Source organism: Saccopteryx bilineata, chromosome 2 (genome assembly GCF_036850765.1).
Source record: "Saccopteryx bilineata isolate mSacBil1 chromosome 2, mSacBil1_pri_phased_curated, whole genome shotgun sequence".
Lineage (NCBI taxonomy): Eukaryota > Metazoa > Chordata > Mammalia > Chiroptera > Emballonuridae > Saccopteryx > Saccopteryx bilineata.
Window position 1 is genome coordinate 150,690,643 of NC_089491.1, and position 20,602 is coordinate 150,711,244.

Here is a 20,602-nt window from a genome sequence, read left to right on the forward strand (position 1 = left end):
TTCATTGCAACTACTCTTGCTAAAGATTATAACAACTTCCTCAATGCTAAATTCACTGACATTTCCAGTGTTTATTTTTTTGAAAGCTTGCATCTGTTTGTAGTGTCGACCACTCCCTCCTTCCTGACATGTTACCTTTCCATCTTGAGGTTCCTCTATGGCTGCTCCTCTCCGTTTCTGAGACTTTTTCTCCTTACCCATCTCCCAAAGCTAGATTTCTTTCCAGTTCTTTGAAGGTCTGTATCTCTTCTCACAATCCTTGAATCAATGACTTTCAGCATTTTCAGAACAACCCATTCATGATTAAGGTCATAGTAGTTTGAATCAGTTAAACCCCAATTTGACTCTTGGTTCCAAACCTTTTAAGTTTAGTCATCTGGACAAGTCGCTTAGCTCTCATAATCTTAATTTTCTCATCTTTAAAATTAGATCAGATAAACTCTACAAAATATTTCATTTATTTATTAATTCAAAAAAATGTTTTGAGCACATACTATATTAAAGGTACTGTGTACAATTTTTTTTTACTATGACATACAAGAAGTACAATTTATAATGCCACCTAGAACATACATACATTTAAATACATTCTCTTAAAAAATTCTTACTCTCTCTAGGTTTAATGGGATATGCTTTGTTATTTTCTCTTCTATTTAACTAAGCTTATATTCATCAGAATTTACTGAATTTTTCAATCTACAAATGAAACATGGCCTATGGTTTGGAAAACATTCCTCTAGGCTCTGGGGCTACAGAAGTTTCTGCTGCATGGAACTTTCTTTTTCAAACTGAGCTGTCCTTTGAAATTTTATGCAATGGTGGAAGTGCTCTATATTTGTGCTGCCCAATAGGGTAAACATATGTGATTCTTAAGTTCTTCAGATGTGGCTATTGCAACCGAAGAACTGAATTTTAAAATCTTATTCAATTTTATTTCATTTAAATTTACAAAGCAACATGTGGCTAATAGGTATTGGAAAACACAGTTCTAGAACATGGGTGACAAACAAGAAAAGAGTAAATGAATAAAAGTAAAAGATAATTTCTTATAGTGATAAGGGCAAAGAAGATGCTATATAAGGTGACTGAGAATGACTATGGGAAGCGTTTAAGTGGGATGGTTAGAGAAGAACCTCTCTGTGGAGGTAATGTCTGCTTTGACATGGAGCCAGGCATTTGGCTATCTGAGGGAAGAGGATCCTCAGCAGAGAGAAGAGTAGGTGCGAAGACCTACAGGTAGAAATGAACTTGGTGAAGCTGAGGAAGAGAAGTCATGTGTGATGGATCATAGTGGCAGTTAGTAAGTACTGGAGGAAGGTGGCTATGACAGTGATGACTCAGACCTGATTAATCAACTTATTGTTAATATTTCCACCCACAGGTATTTCAAACTCAGCTTATCATATACTGAATGTTTATATTATATACTGAACATTTATTGTTTATATTTTCACCCACAGGTATTTCAAATTCAGCTTATCATATACTGAACATTTAACATTGTTTCTTCTCTGTGCTTCCTATCTCAGGAAAAGGCACCTCCATTCATTCTAACATTCATCTTACTCCCCCTCTTCTCCCTCACTCTACCTTTCTATCAATTGCCAAGTCCTGTCATTGTCTCATCCAAATAGTTTTAGAATATATCTACCTCTCCACATTCTTGTGGGATTTTTAAAAATAATTTTTTATTTTTCAATTATATTTGATGTATAATATTATATTCATTTCAGGTATACAACCTAGTCATTAGATATTTATATAACTTGCAAAATGATTATCCTGATAAATCTAGTATCCACATGATACCATACATAGTTATTACAATATTTTTGACTATACGCTCTATGCTGTACTTTACATTCCTCGTTATTCCCCCGTAACTACCAATCTGTACCTCTTAATCCTTTCACCTTTTTCACTCATTGCCCTACCCTGCTCCCATCTGGCAACTCAAAATGTACTCTGTGTCTGTGAGTCTGTTTCTGGTCTACTTGTTTACTTTATTCTTTAGATTTGACATATAAGTGAAATAATATAGCATTTGTCTTTCTCTGTCTGATTTATTTCACTCAGTATAATACCCTTTAGGTCTATTCTTGTTGTTGCAGGCAGCAAGGTTTTATGTGTACTACTTCTTCTTTATGCACTCATCTATTGATGGACACTTAGGTTGCTTCTCTATCTTAGCTATGGTAAATAATGCTGCAAAAAATGTACATATATATATCTTTTGGATTTAGTGTTCTGGATTTCTTTGGATATATACCCAGAAGTGGAATTGATGTGTCTTTTGTTGTCTCTTATTACAGCCATTGTTTTATTTTTAATCTTTATTTTATTTATTTATAAATTACATACACTATAATTCTGTATTATATATTGTAAAACCTCCAAAGAAACTTTTAAACTTTTATTATTAATTTTAGTGGTATTAATTTTTTGTGTATGACAGAGACAGAGAGAGACAGAGAGAGGGACAGACAGACCAGAAGGGAGAGAGATGAGAAGCATCAATTCTTTGTTGCAGCACCTTATTTTCTCATTGATTGCTTTCTCATATGTGCCTTGTCTGGGTGGCTACAGCAGACTGAGTGACTCCTTGAACAAGCCAGTGACCTTGGGCTCAAGATGATGAGCTTTGTTCAAACCAGATGAGCCGACGCTCAAGCTGGCAACCTCGGTGTTTTGAACCTGGGTCCTCCGCGTCCCAGTCCGACACTCTATCCACTGCGCCACCACCTACCTGGTCAGGCAATGGTATTAATTTCTATATCACTGAAAACAGCACAGGTTTTCTTTATGTTCTTATTGAAAACATGTCTTGCCTAATTGTAATGGGTTTATACTATGAGTCATCCCACCCTTATTTTATTTATTGGGATGACATTGATCAATAAAATTATATAAGCTTCAGGCATACAATTCTATAATATATCATCTGTATATATTGTATTGAGGTCATGAACAACTCATTGTTTTAAAGTCTATTTTGTCTGGTGTAAGTATTACTATCCCAACATTTTTTTTCTTTCTTTCTTTTTTTTTTGTGAAATATCTTTTTCCATCCCTTTACTTGCAGTTTGTGTATATCTTTCCATCTGAAATGAGTCTTTTGTAGACAGCATATGTATGGGTCCTGTTTTTTTAATCCATTCAGCCATCATATGTCTTGCTTGGAGCATTTAGTTCATTTGCATTTAAAGTAATTGTTGATAGATATGTTTTTATTGCCATTTTATTAATATTTTTGATGTTTTTCTTCTTAAAAAAGATCCTTTAACATTTCTTGTAGTACTGTTTTGGTAGTGATGAACTTCTGTAGCTTTTTCTTGTCTGGGAAGTTCTTTACCTGTCTTTCAATTATAAATGATAGTTTTTCTGGGTATAGTAATCTTGATTGTAGGTCTTGCTTTTCATCACTTTGAATATTTTGTGCCAATCCTTTCTGTCCTGCAAAGTTTCGGTTGAGAAATCAGTTGACAGTCTTATGGGAAGTCCCTTGTCGATAACTAACTGCTTTTCCCTTGCTGCTTTTGACTCTCCCTTAATCATGTCAAAACAATAAATTTTTAAAAATTCAACTAGAAAAAACAAAGCACAAACTGGTAGTTACAAAATAGTTATGGGGATGTAAAGTACAGCACAGAGACTATAGTCAATAATATTGTAAAAGTAAAGAGTCCCTTTTGCCTTTAACCTTTGTCATTTTAGCTATGGTAGATCTTGGTGTGAGCCTCTTTGTATTCATCTTGTTTGGGACTCTGTGCTTCCTGGACTTGTATGTATGCTTCCTTTACCAGGTAAGGGAAGTTTTCCATCATTATATTTTCAAATGAGTTTTCAATTTTTTTCTCTTTCTCTTCTCCTTCTGGAACCCCCATGATGTAAATGTTAGTATGTTTGATATTGTACCAGAGGCTCCTTAAACTATCCTCACTTTTTGGATTCTTTTTTCTTCTTGCTTCTCTGATTAAATGTTTTCTGCTTTCTTATCTTCCAGATTGCTAATCTGATCTTCTGCTTCCTCTACTCCACTGTTGATTCCTTATTATGTATTCTTCATTTCAGTTATTGTATTCTTCATTTCTATTCCATTCTTCATTATGGTTTCTATGTCCATTTATATGTTTCCTATCTCTTCATTGAGGTTCTCACTATGTTAATCTCTACTCTTCCCCTTTGAGCATACATATAACCAGTGTTTTGAACTCTGCATCTGGCAGATTGTTTCCATTTTATTAATTCTTTTTCTGGGTTTTTATTCTGTTTTTTCTTTTGGAATGTGTTTCTTTGTCTCCTCATTTTGGCTGCCTCCCTGTGTTTGTTTTTATGTTTTAGGTAGAGTTACTATGTCTCCAAGTCTTGCTAGAGTGGCCCTATGTTATGGGGGTCCTTTAGGGGTCAGTGATGCAGCCTCTCTGGTCATCTGAGTTGGTGCTACAGGTGTACCCCTTGTGGGGGCTATGTGTATCCTTGTGTATCCTTCTTTTGTAATTAAGCCTTGATTGCTGTTGACATGTCAGTGGGAGGGATTGAGCCCTAGGCTAATTGCTTGTGAAGACTCTCTGCTACTACAGTGCAGGAACTGCTGTGCAGGGGCCAACCCCACAAAGCAGAACTTGCTTCTGCAGGGCCCTGGTGCATGCTGAGTCTGCCCCTTGAGTGTGTTGCTCAAGAAAGAGGTTAGATGGTGCTCTGGCATGGTCTGAAGCTATCTACCATGTGTGCTGGCTCTGGGGCTCCCTAGAAATGTAGGCCAAAATCAGCTGCTGCCTGTGCCTTGCCTGGGGCCACCTGGAATGCATGATAGAGTGATCTGAAGATGGCTTCTACTTGTGCTAAATTTAGAGGTGCCTGGAAGAGGCCAAACTACAAACCAAAGCTGGCTATTTCTAGTACTAGGCCTGGATCCATTTAGCAAGAGTTATGGGCATGCTAAGGCTAGATGCTGCTTCTCTGGGGTTTGTGAATCTTAGAGAGATTTTAGGAAAGTTTTCAATATGAGTCAAGACAGGCTATTTGTATGGAAAAGCCACAAGGAACAGCTTGTGTGGGTTCACAAGTTGGGGGGGGGGAAGGTCTTGGAATCACCAGTGTTAGCTAGGTTGATGCAGACTCAGACATGGCACCCATCTGCCGGCTCTATGTGGGGAGGTTCAGCAAAGGAACAATAACTTCTGCCGGCACTTCTGTTTGGGAGAAAGCTGCCCTCAAATCATTGTCTCAGAGCCAGATAATTCAGTTCCTCGCCATATGTCCCTGGTGCCTTTTGAGCTGCTGCTGCAGTGCTTTAGTCAGAGTGACTCCAAGTAAGTCCATGTGCAGACCATATAAGAGGAATGCCTGAGACTCCGGAAGTCCTTGTTTCACTCAATCATAATTTCTACGGGTTTTCACAGCCAGAAGTTAGGGGGACTTCTCTTCCCAGCATTGGAACCCTGGGCTGGGGTGGCCTGGTGTGGGGCTGGGACCCTGTCCCAATAAAGCCCGAGCTCTACGTTGATCAGGCATCCCTGATTCAACTTCCCCGTGCAGTGGGACACTCCTGCTTATCAGCAGGGCTGGCAGCCTCTTTGAGACTACTCTTGAGGTGGCTATGAAGATTCTATTTATCAGTGCCGACACTAACTGCCACCGGAGGAAAAACACAAGACCAACACACAAGTTAGTTGCAAGAATCACACAGGCAATTTATTACTCACAAATCCTTTTGGTGTGCCTGGGTACAGTTTAAGGGGCCCTGCTGGCGTGCTCCTCTCAGCTATCTTTGGTCAGAGCTCAGAGCAGCGTGGAGACAGTCCATCTCTCATGTTGGAGTCTGGGCAACTACCGCATCAGGGGGGGTCCCTCAGCTTTAGTACCTTTTCTGGCCAACGCCTTCTAATAGGTGTCATTCTACAAGATTATTATCTCAACCCACCTTCTAACAGGTGTCAATTTACAGGATTATCACTTCAAACCACCTTTTTGGGAGTTCCTTTTAGAAAGCCCTTTTTATGTTAATCTACTGAAATGTTACATCAAGCCACATTTAAGATGTTCCTAAGGAATCTTCTTGTTTGTGTTAACTTACAGAGCTATGACATCAAGCCACTTCTTATCTATGTATAACTTCACACACACACTAACTGGCCCTGCTCGAAAGTCAGAAACTGTTTATCATATTTGTACACACTATATTAATTCCTATCCAGACAGCATAACTTTATTTAATTTCTTTAATTTATTTTAATATTATATCTTAATCACTTTTACATATCTTCCATATTTCTCTATATTTCTATATATTTAATTACTATAACCTTATATTACTGCAACAGATCCCTTGTCCTTAGAGGGTGCCTATACAGCTGAGATATCCCTGCTGGTTTTTAATCACCACATGTGGATGTGGGACCAGCCTTTTCTGTGTCTCTGTCTCTACTATCAGTCTTAATGTGGCTTCTACCTATCCTTAGTTATAGGACTTCTGTTCTGCTAGATTTCAGGTGGTTGTGAATGATGTTTGTTCTGTAGGTTAGTTATAATTTTGATGCGATTGTGGAAGGATAGGAGTACTACATTTAGCTATTTCACTGTCTTGACTGGAAACCATGGAATATTTTCTTAATTCATAGAGTCATAATGGTTTCTTTGCCAAATCTATTCTTCACATGGCAGCCAGAGTGGTCATTCTAAAACTCAAATACAATCAAGCTACTCTGGCTTTAAATCTTACTGTGTTCCCGATAACTCTCGGATTAAAGCACAAAATCTTTAACAGAGATTTAAAAAGACCTTTCTACCAGCCTAATGTGCCTGGCTCAAACCTGTTTTCAGCAACTTGAAAATGGTCTGCTCTCTGTTATTTGAGCAGCTGTGTATAGTGTTTCTTCTGCATAAAAATTTCTCTGTTCAATCTTCCCCAAACTTTGGATGGTATCCTTGGGATACACATAGCTTAAGCATCACTTTCTCCAAGAAGCCTCCTATAACTCTCTGGCCCATGTTTGATGTTCCTTCCAGGTATTCTCAGTGCATTCTGAACTTGCTCCACTGTAGCACTTATTATGCCACACTGCAATTTCCTATTTACAAATCTGTTGACTGCATGAAGGCAGCGATTAGTCTACATTTTCACTGTTGCTGCCCCAGCACCTAGCGCAATGCTGAGCATCAAATAGATGCTCAATAAGTATTTGCTGGACGACTAAAATAAAGTAACTTGGACTCAGGTATTATTATTGACAATCACTTACGATCTATTGATTTAATTAACATCTAACATTTGTTAAGCATGCATAACGTGTTACTCTGTTTCCTTTACCACAGTCCACTATGGTAGACATCAGTATCCTCACTTTACAAATTAAAAACTGAAGCCCCTGAGAGTTTAGAACAACTTGTCCAAAGTTACACAACTGGAAACTGACAATGTCAGTAAACAACCTGGGGCCACTCAAGTAAAAATCAATTTAATCCCTACACCCGATATGCTGAGCTTCCTGGATTTCTGTGTTCTAACAGAGACTTCACAGAAGGCAATGGGTATCTAACTGCAGAGGGATTCTGCTGAAGTCAGAGTTAGCCTGAACTGAGTCATTATCCTACATGTACAAAGCCAGCTTCCATTTGCTGGACCTGAAATGAAGCTTTTAACGAAGTTATTTTCTTTAGTTTGGTTAATATAGATCTCAAAAAGGTTTTCTGAGAGTAAGCCATTTTGGGAGTTGCTGACCGAATGCTCCAGCAGTGGGCTCCTGTGTACAGAAAGGACATTGATTGGTGGTATCAGGGGAGAGTTAGAAGCCAGGAGCCTGGGAACTGAGTTGTTGACCATGCTCTGGCAAAGTCATTTGCATTTTCTTTGTGATCACTAATCCATTTAGGGAGTGGCCCTGTTTTTCCATCATGTTTCAGGAACTACCACACTGAATTCTGATCCTCCGGTTTATGTTATCACTACAGTGTGGTGGGAATTATGATAGACTATTGTTTCAGGGCCATTTGGGGACTTGTAGTCTAGTGATTTAATGTGACTTGGGGGAATTTGATTATGCTATTTTGACCTGTGCCTGTCATCTTTATGGTGGGTTGAACAGTTAAGTAGTGTCTTCCTCTTGTAAAATTCCAGGCACTTGCCAGATTTCATCTTTCTTACTCTTCGCTATATCCAGCTTTGGCAGGAGAGAGGTAATTGTTGGCTCTTTTTCAATGAGAAGGACAATGGAGGCCAGAGAGGTTAATTGGCATACCTTAGTGAGACATCCAGGTTAGAGTAATTCAACATCATAGGATTATGTTTCTGAGTTAGAAGATTGCATCTTACTGGGGAAGAAGTGCATGCTTTACATTTAAGGATCTATATACTCCCATGTTTATGCATTCATTCTGCAATTACTCACGGTGACCATACTATGTGCCAGGCACTGGGGATATAGTGGGGAGCAAGATAGATAAGCTGTCAAGAAATTGATGTTTTAATTAAAGAGAGGGAACAGACCAAAAATGTAAACATATACTTAACTTTTTTGTTTCAAATGCTATTTTTTATGGGCAAAATAAAAACAGAGTAAGAATATATGGGGAGTGCTGGGGGTGGACGAAGAAAGAACCATCACAAGCCTTCTCAGAAATGTTTGTAGATAAAAGCAGAGGGATGAAAGAGAGCCCACGTTGAGAAATCTGTGGAGAAGCACTCCAGGCAGAGCGAGCAGTAAGTGGAAAGGCCCTGAGGCTAGAACAAGACAGGTATATTCAACAACTAGAATGCTGAGTCCTTAAGGTTTGTAAGCAGGGGAGTATGAGAATCTCATTTTTGTTATAGCAAGATCTCTCTGATTACCGTGCAGAGGTGAATGCGGAAGGAAAAGGATGAGACAGAAGGAACATCTCAGTGGTCTAAGGACAGATGATTATTTTCGAGTTATTACTATGCTTAAGGTTCTTTGAGTGCTTTCCATACACAACTTGTATTTAATATTCACAAAAATCCTATAATGTAATGACTGTCTTCTTCTTTCAAATAAAGAAACTAGAAGCTCAGAAGTTTGAATGTCTTATTGGAGGCTACTCAACCAAAGTGGTAGAAGCAGGGTTTAATGTCAAAGTCTGTACTTTTTTCTAGCACTGACATATCTTAATAGCCTGCTGAGAAGTTCCCTGTGGAAGTCCCCCAGGCACTTTGCACTGTTATACCTAAAAATAAACTCACTGTCTCCTCTCCCAAACCTTTCCTCTTGGTTCCTCAGTTATGTTAATGACATTACCACCAACTCAGTAAACTAGGCTAGAAACTTTCCTGTATTCTTTTTCTTTCATTTTTTAAAAATTAAATTTATTGGGTTGACATTGGTTTGCAAAACCATGAAGATTTCAAGTGTGCAACTCAACAAAACATTATCTGAACAACACATTGTGCACCCATTGCCCGAAGCAAAGTCCCTTTACATCCCCATTTCTCCCACTTTGCCCAGCTCCACCTGACCCCCACCCCCCTTTTCCTCTGGTTATTACCACACTGTTGTCTGTGTTTCTGTGTGAGGTATGTATGTTCTCTGGCTATTCCCTTCACTTTCTTTCATTCAGTTCCCATCATGTGTTCTTAACTCTCTCTTTACATTGTGCTTTTGTTCATTAATCGGCCTCAAATTTGTTGCACAGCCTGACCAGGTGGTGGCGCAGTGGATAGAGCATTGGACTGGGACCTGGAGAACCCAGGTTCAAGACCCTGAAGTCGTCAGCTTGAGCACGGGCTCATCTGGTTTGAGCAAAGCCCACCAGCTTGGACCCAAGGTCGCTGGCTCGAGCAAGGGGTTACTCGGTCTGCTGAAGGCTCATGGCCAAGACACAGGTGAGAAAGCAATCAATGAACAACTAAGGTGTCACTACAGCAATGAAAAACTGATGATTGATGTTTCTCATCTCTCTCTGTTCCTGTCTGTCCCTATTTATCCCCCTCTCTGACTTTCTCTGTCCCTGTAAAAAACAAAAACAAAAAAACAAACAACCCCCCCCCAAATTTGTTGCACATTGTATCCATTTTAACTCTGTTATCTATGCAGTTTCCATGCCTATCATCATTGTCTTGGGCCAACTCAAATATTCCAAAAGCTTCCTATCAGTTTCCCTATTCCAGCCAATCTCTATCCTCTCCAGTTTATTTTCATCCAGCCACCAGGTTAAGTTCTCACGTTAAACCTAGGTTACATTATCCCTGCTCTGGAAAATCATTCCATGGTTCCCCTTGCCCCCAGAATCAAGTTTATTACGTTTAGTATGCCAGTCAATTTACCAGTGTTGAGTAGGTCCTTTGTTGCTCAGCTGATTGCTTGTTATTGTTGTCTTGGATTTATTTGTGTGCTTTTTTTTTTTTTTGCAGTTGATAACTCTTACTATATGCAACCAGTCATATGAGGAAGAAGGTTAGGAACACACAGTTCGGCAGATAGCTGATTGACTTATTTAAAAGTCCAGCATGAACTATGCTAACTACCCAATGGGTGAGACAGCATTCGAAGGCCAATAAGGTGTTTCCATAGTCTCCTGGTAGAGCTTGTTGACCCATCAGCTCTGGGAAGTCACTCAGCTGGATACATTTCTGTTGGATTGAATTTCCTGGATGGGACACAAGGAAAGGCCTGAGCTAAGGCAGATAACGTCCAAATTAGCCACAAACTCTCTTAACCTCTTAATGCGGCTCCTGATGGAAAAGCCAGCCAATTATTATGGATGGGAATCATTTAATTAAAAGTAAATGGAAATTTCTGAACAGAAGGTAATGCCTGTTCAGTATAAGATTTTTCCTAACTCTGTATTGTGCTGTTCACAGGCTACAAACAGATACCTGTGGGTGAAGCATTGAATAAACAGAGGGCTAAGAAACGGGAACTGTGTGGTTATTTTCTGAGTTGAATTTGCAGAAATGTAATTCAGTGATTCAAATCTGGCTGGATGCACCCAGCCAGCATTCTGTCTTTAAGCATTTCTACTTAGGAGGCAAATATATGATGAAGCATTTCATATCTGGGCCCACTAAGGATTCCTTAAATGTATGGTAGTTTTTCCAGAAAGATTTTCTGGTTTTCTAGATAATAATAAAAAATTAATAAAATATCTTTTTATCATTTTTCATTGAAGAAAATAAAAATTTTGAGGCTGATGTTAGTGTCTCAGTAGAGTCCAAGCTCTACATCAATCAGGCGTCCCTGATTCAACTTCCCCGTGCAGTCTGGACACTCCTGCTTATCAGCAGAGCTGGCAGCCTCTTCGAGACTACTCTTGAGGCAGCTATGAGGGTGCTACTCTTAAATGCCACCAGAGGAAAGACACAACCGACACACAATTTAGTTGCAATAATCACACAGGCAATTTATTACAAATCCTTTTGGTGTGCCTGGGTACAGCTTAAGGGGGCCCCGTCGGCGTGCTCCTCTCGGCTGGCTTTGGTCAGAGCTCAGAGCAGCGTGGAGACAGTCCACATCAATGTTGGAGTCTGGGCGACTACTGCAGCAGGGGGCCCCTCAGCTTTAGTACCCTTTCTGGCCAATGCCTTCTAACAGGTGTCAATCTACAGGATTATCACCTCAAACCACCTTTTTGGGAGTTCCTCGCAGGAAACCCCTTTTATGTCAATTTACTGAAACGTTTACATTAAACCACTTTTTAAGATGTTCTTATTTTCATTAATTTACAAAGTTAATGTAAGTAACACCAAGCCACTTCTTATCTATGTATAACTTCACACACATACTAACTAGGCTCTGCTTGAAAGTCAGAGTCTGTTTATCACATCACAGAGTTATGGCACTAAGCCACTATATTAATTCCTATCCAAATGGCATAAAATTATTTAATTTTAATAATTATTATTAATGTCCTTTTAATTACTTTTATATATCTTCCATATTTTTATATTTCTATATATTTAATTACTATAACCTTATATTACTACAACATTTAGTGATGCCAAGGGAGAGAAATTAAATTCATTTCGGTCAATTTAAAAAACTATGCTAGCTGTTTCCTGTTTTATTTTATAGACTAAATAATAGTTTTAAAAGATAAGGTAGAATAACTCTATTTTTTCCATATTCAATTTTAAGGTGGAGTATAATTTTTAATGTTTGTACTACAAGTGAATTATGATCTTCCACAATATATATATATATTTTATATATTTTTCTGAAGTTGGAAACGGGGAGGCAGTCAGACAGACTCCTGCATACGCCAGACCGGGATCCACTCGGCATGCCCACCAGGGGGCGATGCTCTGCCCATCTGAGGTGTTGCTCTGCTGCAACCAGAGCCATTCTAGTGCCTGAGGCAGAGGCCATAGAGCCATCCTCAGTGCCCAGGCCAACTTTGCTCCAATGGAGCCCTGGCTGCGGGAGGGGAAGAGAGAGACAGAGAGGAAGAAGAGGGAGAGGGGTGGAGAAGCAGATGGGCGCTTCTCCTGTGTGCCTTGGCTGGGAATTGAACCTGGGACTCCTGCATGCCAGGCTGATGCTCTACCACTGAGCCAACTGGCCAGGGCTACAATATTTTAAGCATAACATATATGTTTTGCTGATAAATGTCTGTTGTACAAATAATACCATAAGAACAATAATAGAAATCAAGCAAGCAAGAAAGAATACATATCTCTAAACTTGCCATTCTAAAACCCAGCTGTTTTAATGTATCCTTTTAGTTATTGTCAATATGTTATATAATTTTCATGTAGTTATCTTAGCATAGTCATAACTTTTCAATCAGTTTTTCCTTCTGATGTTACATAGCCTTTTCCTCAGCCACTTTGCATTTTGAAATCCTAATGTGCTTTTATAATAGAATTGCCAGACAATAATAGATTTCTTCCAAAAGGTTCACTAAGTTCTGGAAGCAAAAGGATTTTATTGCTCTTATCAACATTATCATATTGTGGTTAATCATACCTGTACTGTTTCAACTAAGAGAACAGTCTGTCAGAGGCCAAACAAAGCTTCTAAAATAAATAGTCATAGGGGGTCAAGGGACATATAATCTGTGAGTGCTAAGATGACTTCAATTCTCTTTTCTTGCTCTATAAAGAGTACAAAGCCCTGGCCCTGGCCAGGTGGTTCAGTGGATAGAGCATAGTCCCAGTGCTTTGAGGTCTCGGGTTCGATCCCTGGTCAAGGCACATGCTAGAAGAAGCCAGTGTGTGCACAACTAAATGGAACAACTAAGTGGAACAACAAGTTGATGCTTCTTTCTCTCTTTCTCTTCTTTCCCCCTTACCCTTGTCTTTTACTTACTCTCTCTATTCAATCAATGAAAAAAAAATACAAGGCTTTTAGATTTTACCCTCAAGGAATTAAAACTACTGCTCAATTTAATAACCATCAAAAGGAAGGCATCTAGGGCCTTGTGGCTTGCTACCTCTACTAGGTACTCAATAAAAGAGAGGACATTGATAACACTGGGGAACAAAATTTTTGTTACATCCACAAAAACACTTGTTCTTACCTAATTCTAGTGTGCTGATCTCAAATCTGACATTAGTTTTTCTCTGTAAGCTACAGTTTTTTTTTCAACTCAAGATTTTAGGTTTTCATCTTATTGATGAAATTTTCAACATTTAGTTTAACTTAATGAAGTAGCATGTCTTCTTGGGCATCATCTTTGTGAAAATATAATAATTTATATAATGCAGTAAATACACTAATATACTAAAAGATATGATTGCATCAGAATTTGTCTACAATTTTTGAAATAGAACATATTAAAACACTTATTTTAATCATAAAATTTGCTCAAAACTTATTGAAATTCTATTCAGGTAAAAATTTGCGTTTGTAGCTCTTGCGTGTGTGTACTTGTTGAGGATAATCTCATTTGATGCTCCAGCAGTAGTCTGCTCATCACTAACAGCTCCAAGATTTTGGGGAAACTTATCAAGGTGACTGTTCAGGAAGTGAATCTTAATGCTCATGTTGCATCCAATGTCGTGGAAAGCCAACAGCATCCTTTGAACCAGAAGTTCATAGTTTTCTGCTTTTTTGTTGCCAAAGAAGTTCTTTGTAATTGCCACAAAAGACTGCCTTGCTGCTTTCTCCTCTTTATTCATTTTCCTGGAAAATTCTTTGTCACATATGAGGGTTCAAATTTGAAGTCCATCGAATACACCTGCTTTTATCTTCTTGAAAGACAAGGCAGGAAAAGCAGAAAGAATATGTTGAAAGCATTCACTTTCTCTATTCAAAGCCTGAACAAACTGCTTCATTAAGCCAAGTTTGATGTGAAGTGGAGGGAAAATGATCCTGTTTTAATTAACTACAGGTTCATTTACAATATTTTGCATCCCTACTTCCAGAGCTTCATGTTTTGGCCACTCCTTCTGTGTCCAGTGTTTCTCCCGAGCTCGGCTGTCCCATAAACACAGAAAGCAAGGGTACTTCATGAAACCTCTCTGTTGTCCTAGCAGGAAATTTACCATTTTAAGATCCACACAAATGATCCAGTTATGCTCCTCATACTTCAGAAAGTCGAGGACAATTTTTATGTCATTCTTACTAAGTCATTCAATTTGAATTGGCTAAACTGCTGAGGGGTTAATGACTGCTTGACATCAGAAGAAGACCCTTCAGATTCTACAACCATTTCCTCATGCATCTTATCAAAATACACTTGATTATCATGTTCACTTTCTTCATCATTAGAAGAAATAAAACCACCGAAAACTGAAACTGGGAGTGTCTCAAAGTGTGGGATAGGTCGTATCGCTGAAGGAATATTAGGATATGCGATCATATGCCATTTTTTCTTGCTGATGCTCTTTGTATGGATCAGACAGAAATAACAGTCACTGCTGTGGTGCTTAGGTTCACACCAAACCATGGGAATACCAAAAGACATTCCTTTGCGTTTTCCTTTAGTCCAGTCACGAAGCATTTCCTCACAATTATGACACACAATATGAGTAGCCCAATTCTTGTCTTGATTGCCAAGGGGAACTTGAAAATAGGCAATATATGCACGTGTCACAAATGATGAAATATTGCGCCTATGACGTTGAAGTAACAGCCACATATATAACATAAGGTGTCAGGACTATTCTTACATCTACGCCTACTCGAATAAGCCATGATTCAATCTTAAAACAAAATAAAAGGGTGTTTTTATCAGATAATAATTTTTTACATTTAAAACAACTACAATTATGTAAAAGTGATGTTTGTAAAACATTAATTGCCTTGTGGTTATGTTCAATCCAAGAGTCATTGCCCTTTAACTCCAATTTAAAAACCAATGCATGCCATTAACTGTAACAAAAAGAAATTAAAAGTTCATAAAAACTAGAGCATGCACCAAAAAATGGATTTCAAATTTGAAATCAGCAATGTAGAAATATATAGAAACAGTTCTAAAATCTCATGCAACAGAAAATGAAAAAAAATTGTTACCCAGTGAATTAGTATAAATTCTAGTGACCATACAGAACCTATTGTTCACTCAGTCATTCCAAAGCTGCCACGGTGATCCACAAAGGGAGAGAACATTTTGTTATTAGAAGCAAAGTGAGGCATTAATGAAAGGATTTACATGTAATGTCAAACTTCAGGAGGTTATAGGAATCTTTCATTTGCTTTTCCTCATATTGGTTCAGTATTATACAGGATTTCCCATGACTTAGTATTTTCCCATTAGGAGACACCAAGAGAATTATTCAGAAAACAAACATTCCTTAGAATAAAATGTGAGCTGACTCAGTGGTCCTCCTTGGACGAGAACTGGGAGTGTGTGTGTGGGGAGAATGACATGATAGGAAGGGAGGATGTAGAACCTATGTGGTCTGCCCCATAAGCTTATATATCATAGTTCATGGTCAGAAGACTATGGAAGGTCACATCTCATTGAGGGGCTCAGTTAGACATTTGTTTGTATATTTATAACAGAAGATTAAGATGGCTCTCTTTCAATGTTTTTCAATTGAAACATGAAGTTCCTTCAAGAGATTCTGTTCTGTACTTTCCATTTACTAGTCTAATGTGTTCTGGGACTTAGTGTACTAATATTCATAAGTCTTGTTAATTATAAGATTACTATCATTGCTGTCATTATCTTCATCAGCCTCAACTATGGATTACCAAATGTCCTTGGTCAATGAGGCCTGCACAGACATGAATTTTACCCCAGACTCATCTAGTTTCTAAAAAATAAATATTGCTAATGACAATTTACTGGTATTCGTAAGTGAGATGACACATGTTAATCTGGTCCCTACTAAAGCAAATATAAAATGGCTAAAGACAAATCACTGGGTTGTCGTGTAGAAGACAAGCTGCATATGCTAACCCTTACATACTCTAACCACAGCTGGGCTGCCCTGCTTCCCTTTTTATTCATTCATTCATTGAATAGATACTGGTTGAGTGTCTACTCTGTGCCAGACATTATGCTAGGGCTTGAGCTATATGCATAAGCAAGGCAAGCAAAGTCCTTTCCCCAACAAAACTTTAACCTAGCAAAGAAAGCAGATGTACTCTAAAAATATAGTTATGAATGCAAAATTAAATCTGTGATAGGTACAAGGAAGAAGAGTGCAAGGGAGCTGAGAGTAGATGGAAGGGCAGTGGCCTGTGAGGGAAGGCTTAGCTTCTTCAGGAGGTGATGATTGACCCAAGGTTGGAAAGAAGAAGAATAAAAAAATCACTGATATTTATCAAGAGATTATTTGTGCCAGGCCTAGATTTTAGTGCTTTATATTAATTATCTGTCAGGTATGGACTCATGTTAACATACAGGTGTAAAAACTTAAGGTTGGAGATATAAGTCACTTGTTCAGCATCATCCAGCAGGTGAGTCAAGGAGTCGGGATTGGAACTCAGTTTGATTTCAAAGCCTGGAGTCCTAACCACTTAGCTATGCTATCTCCCATCTTGCCTGAAATAAAAGTTAACCATGTGAAGAGAATGGAGGGAAAAGGTACTGGGCAGGTGGAACAGCATGTGCAGAGCACAGAGGTGGAAGAGAGTTGGAAGTGTGTGAGGAAGTGAAGCGAGGACTGGTTGACTAGGGTGGTGGGGATGGGGGGGCTGGAGACTGTGAGGGGAGGCTGCAGTGGCACAGGGCCAGGTCACTGAGGGCCTGGACAATCACGTCAGACTCCAGCCCTGCCCGAAAGGAAGCCACTGGAGGGCTCTAAGCAGGGGTGAAACAATCAGACTTGAGTTTTGAAATGATCACTCTAGCTATATAGTACAGAACTTAGAAGGGGGTAAAGGTAGTTTTCAGGAGTAAATGAAAACCTTTTGGTGGTGGTGGGTTTTAGAGTAACAGAGGTATTGAACTAAGTTCTAACTTTCTGACTTCAGCAATTAGGTGGATAATGACACAATTTCTTGAGAAGGGAACATAAGAGATGACCTTGTTTGAAGAAAAATGTACTGAACTTGATTTGGGCAGGTTGAGTTTGAGGTGCCTTTCTGACACCCATGGACTTGATAAGCAGACAGTTTTATATGTAGATGAGCAGCTCAGGAAGAGGTTAGGGTAGGAGAGAGACATGTGAGTGATCCAAAGGAAAAATGGTAATTGTGCCTAGCCCAACAATGGGGGAGAGGGCCTTTGTATTTCTACTACTCCCACACTTTCTTCTTTTGACCTTGTCTTTGAGAAGTATGCGCCCTTCTCCTTGCCAAGTTACCCCTTCTATCTGCAAACCTGATTCCCTCCTTCCCTTCCCAGTCAATCCTTCCCTCGTCATTTGCATCTTCATTATACATGCCTCCATCAATCTCTCTATCGCCTATTCCTTGCTGTGTTCTCACTCACCCTTTACTCTCTTAAGTGCTGACTTTTCTGTTCTCGACCTCAAAGAAGTTTCTTTTTCTTCTTTTTTAAATATTATTTATTCATTTTAGAGGAGAGAGAGAGAGAGAGAAGGGGGGAGGAGCAGGAAGCCTCAACTTCCACATGTGCCTTGACCAGGCAAGCCCAGTGTTTTGAACCATCAACCTCAGCATTCCAGGTCGACGCCTTATCCACTGCGCCACCACAGGTCAGGCTGAAGTTTCTTTTTCAGAAGCAGCCAGTGGCCCCCTTAGCACTAGATCCAATGGCTCATCTCATCTCAGTCTATATCTCCAGGTTTCTGCTTAACATCTGACAGCTGATACCTCCTCCTTTAGACAGTCTCCTTCTCTCAGTTGCCTGGCACTGTGCTATCATGAGCCTCAACTCCTTCCTCATTTCTCCTGTCTTCTTCACATGCTTCTCTCTCTACTTCTAGTATATAAATGTAAATATTCTTTCTATGCCTACACTTGCTATCTCAGCTATCTTTTGTTCAATCCCATGGCCTTAATAACCACCCCCTTGTGGAAAGCACCCAAAATGGATCTTTCTTGCTGGCACCTGAATATCCCAGGCCCAAAAGTTCAACTGCAGGCTTAGCTCCTCCCATCTGCCTCCTGCTGGCATCCTAACTCAGCATGGACTATATCAGACTTTTTCTTTTCCTTTCAAACAAGTCAACATCCTACACTGCCTATTTCAACTGAGTGCCTCTTCATTCTCCCTAATCCTCTGTGGTGCTACCATAGTTAGAGCCCTACCATCTCTTGCCTATTGACTTTCACATTGGACTCTTCGCCAGTTTTTCTTCCTCATTTCTTCTTGCACTGAATGAATCCTAATCATTTGCTCTAAATGAATCATGTATTCAACTCAGATCATATATCCTTATCCCCAAATGGTTAATAATACTGTTGCCAATGAATTAACTACTGCACATTAGCCTAGTTTTAAAGACACTCTTAATATGGTCCTGATATAGCCTCCCATCTTTATCTTCTACTTTCCCCTGACAGCACTTTTGAGCCAACTTTGTCTGCATCTCCTCCAGGCTGCATTGCACTTTAAGACAGATCTGTGCTCCCAGAATCTTTGTATCACCTATAATTCAAATCTGGATCACAAGAGCTGCTCACTTAAGTTTTGTTGTGCTCATAAAAAAGTATTTGGTAGTTCCTACCAATGTCTGGTGCTTCCCAGTCCTTGCCTTTGCTCATGGTGCACTTCCTACCTGGAGGGAACTCCTCTTTTTGTTTCTAGAAGTAAGATGATATATGTAATAGTGTCATTTAAAATCGTGCATGATATATATATTTGATATTATTTTACCTGTTTGTTAAGAATCTACTCAACCCTTTGGACTCATTCCCAATGCCACTTCCTTCATGGAACCATTTCTTATCCCCTTGATTTAAGAATTATCTCTTTTTCCAACCCTCAAAATACCTCTCTTTCCTTCCATTTAAAAAATTATTTTAAATACCGTATTGTGATACAGGGAGATTTCAAGGGAGTTATGGTCCCTAGTGTTCTATCTATGTTATGGTTAATCACCAGGTGTACTTTTGTTATAAACCCTTTGATTTTAAACTATGATTTGAAGCCCTGTTATCTTTTCCTGTCTCCAGTCCCCCAAAATCTTCCCAGCACCCATTCACTTGATATAACTTTTTGAGCAATGAGGCTTTACCTTGCCCAGATTTAGGTTCCCCGAAGCACCTAACACAATGCCTTGCCCCAGTAGGCTCCCATTGCTTGTGGACCTGAATTGGGTAAAATGATGCAGATAGCTGCCGTATCTCCTACCATCAGTGAAAAAGGAGTCAAAGATTTGGAGCTGTGTTTATTCGCTACCATAGCCAGAAGGAGAGCAACAGTGCTCCTCTCATAGAACCAGCAAAAGGAGCAATGTGGCCATATGTCTCACAATGAGGAGCTGTCTCTGCCAGTCAGTTTGGGGACTAAACAAAATTAAGCCATTATGAAGGTGGAAACATGAATATTATGCAAACCTAAGCATGTTTCCTCTGGAGCTAATCTCTGTGTGATCTTTCATTTCTAACCCGCTGCTCTGCTGGATTCCAGTGGCCCACCAAGCCCAGGGCAGGCACTTCAAACATATCACAGCCTTGTTTCTACCACAAGGCTGGAAAGTGCATTGCATAAAATGAAACTTTGTGTTTAGAATCCTGTCTTTGTGATTTGAAGTTGGTCCACTCAGTCAGTCAACGGAGAGGGGTATAATTCTCAGGTCCTAATTATCCCCATGGATATAAAATGTTTAGGACCTTGGAAGAGTTTTCTCTCTAGGACATGATCCACCCTATCCCCCTTTTAAAAATAAACAGAGAGTTGGCCAAAATCTTAGGATGAGAAAATAACCCTGACGAAAGAGTTCTGGACAGCTCTCCCAAAGCAGCCACTGAATTACGGGAAAAACATTTATGGGGAGAAACCACAAGGAATGGGAAGCAGGGTCTAATTCGGTCATCAATAAATCCATTCTTTGTAGCTGGGGATTTTATTTCTCCATGAAAGTCCTTTCAAAGAGCCAAGGCATTCTGAGCACAACTTCAGTGCTGTGCTGGGTCCCAGATGGCGACTTGGGCAGTGGGTGAGAGGAGAGGTTTTGTCCTTGACGGGAGCTGTGCCAGTCATTGCGTGAGGGGCTGATCTGCAGGCAGGTGGACTGGCGGCCACTCCTTGACTAAGTCAGGTTTCATTGAGATTCAGGAGATCCCAGACCGAAGACCACCAATTCTAAGTGGGAAGCATGTTATGTTATTTCTTTGTGCCCAGGATA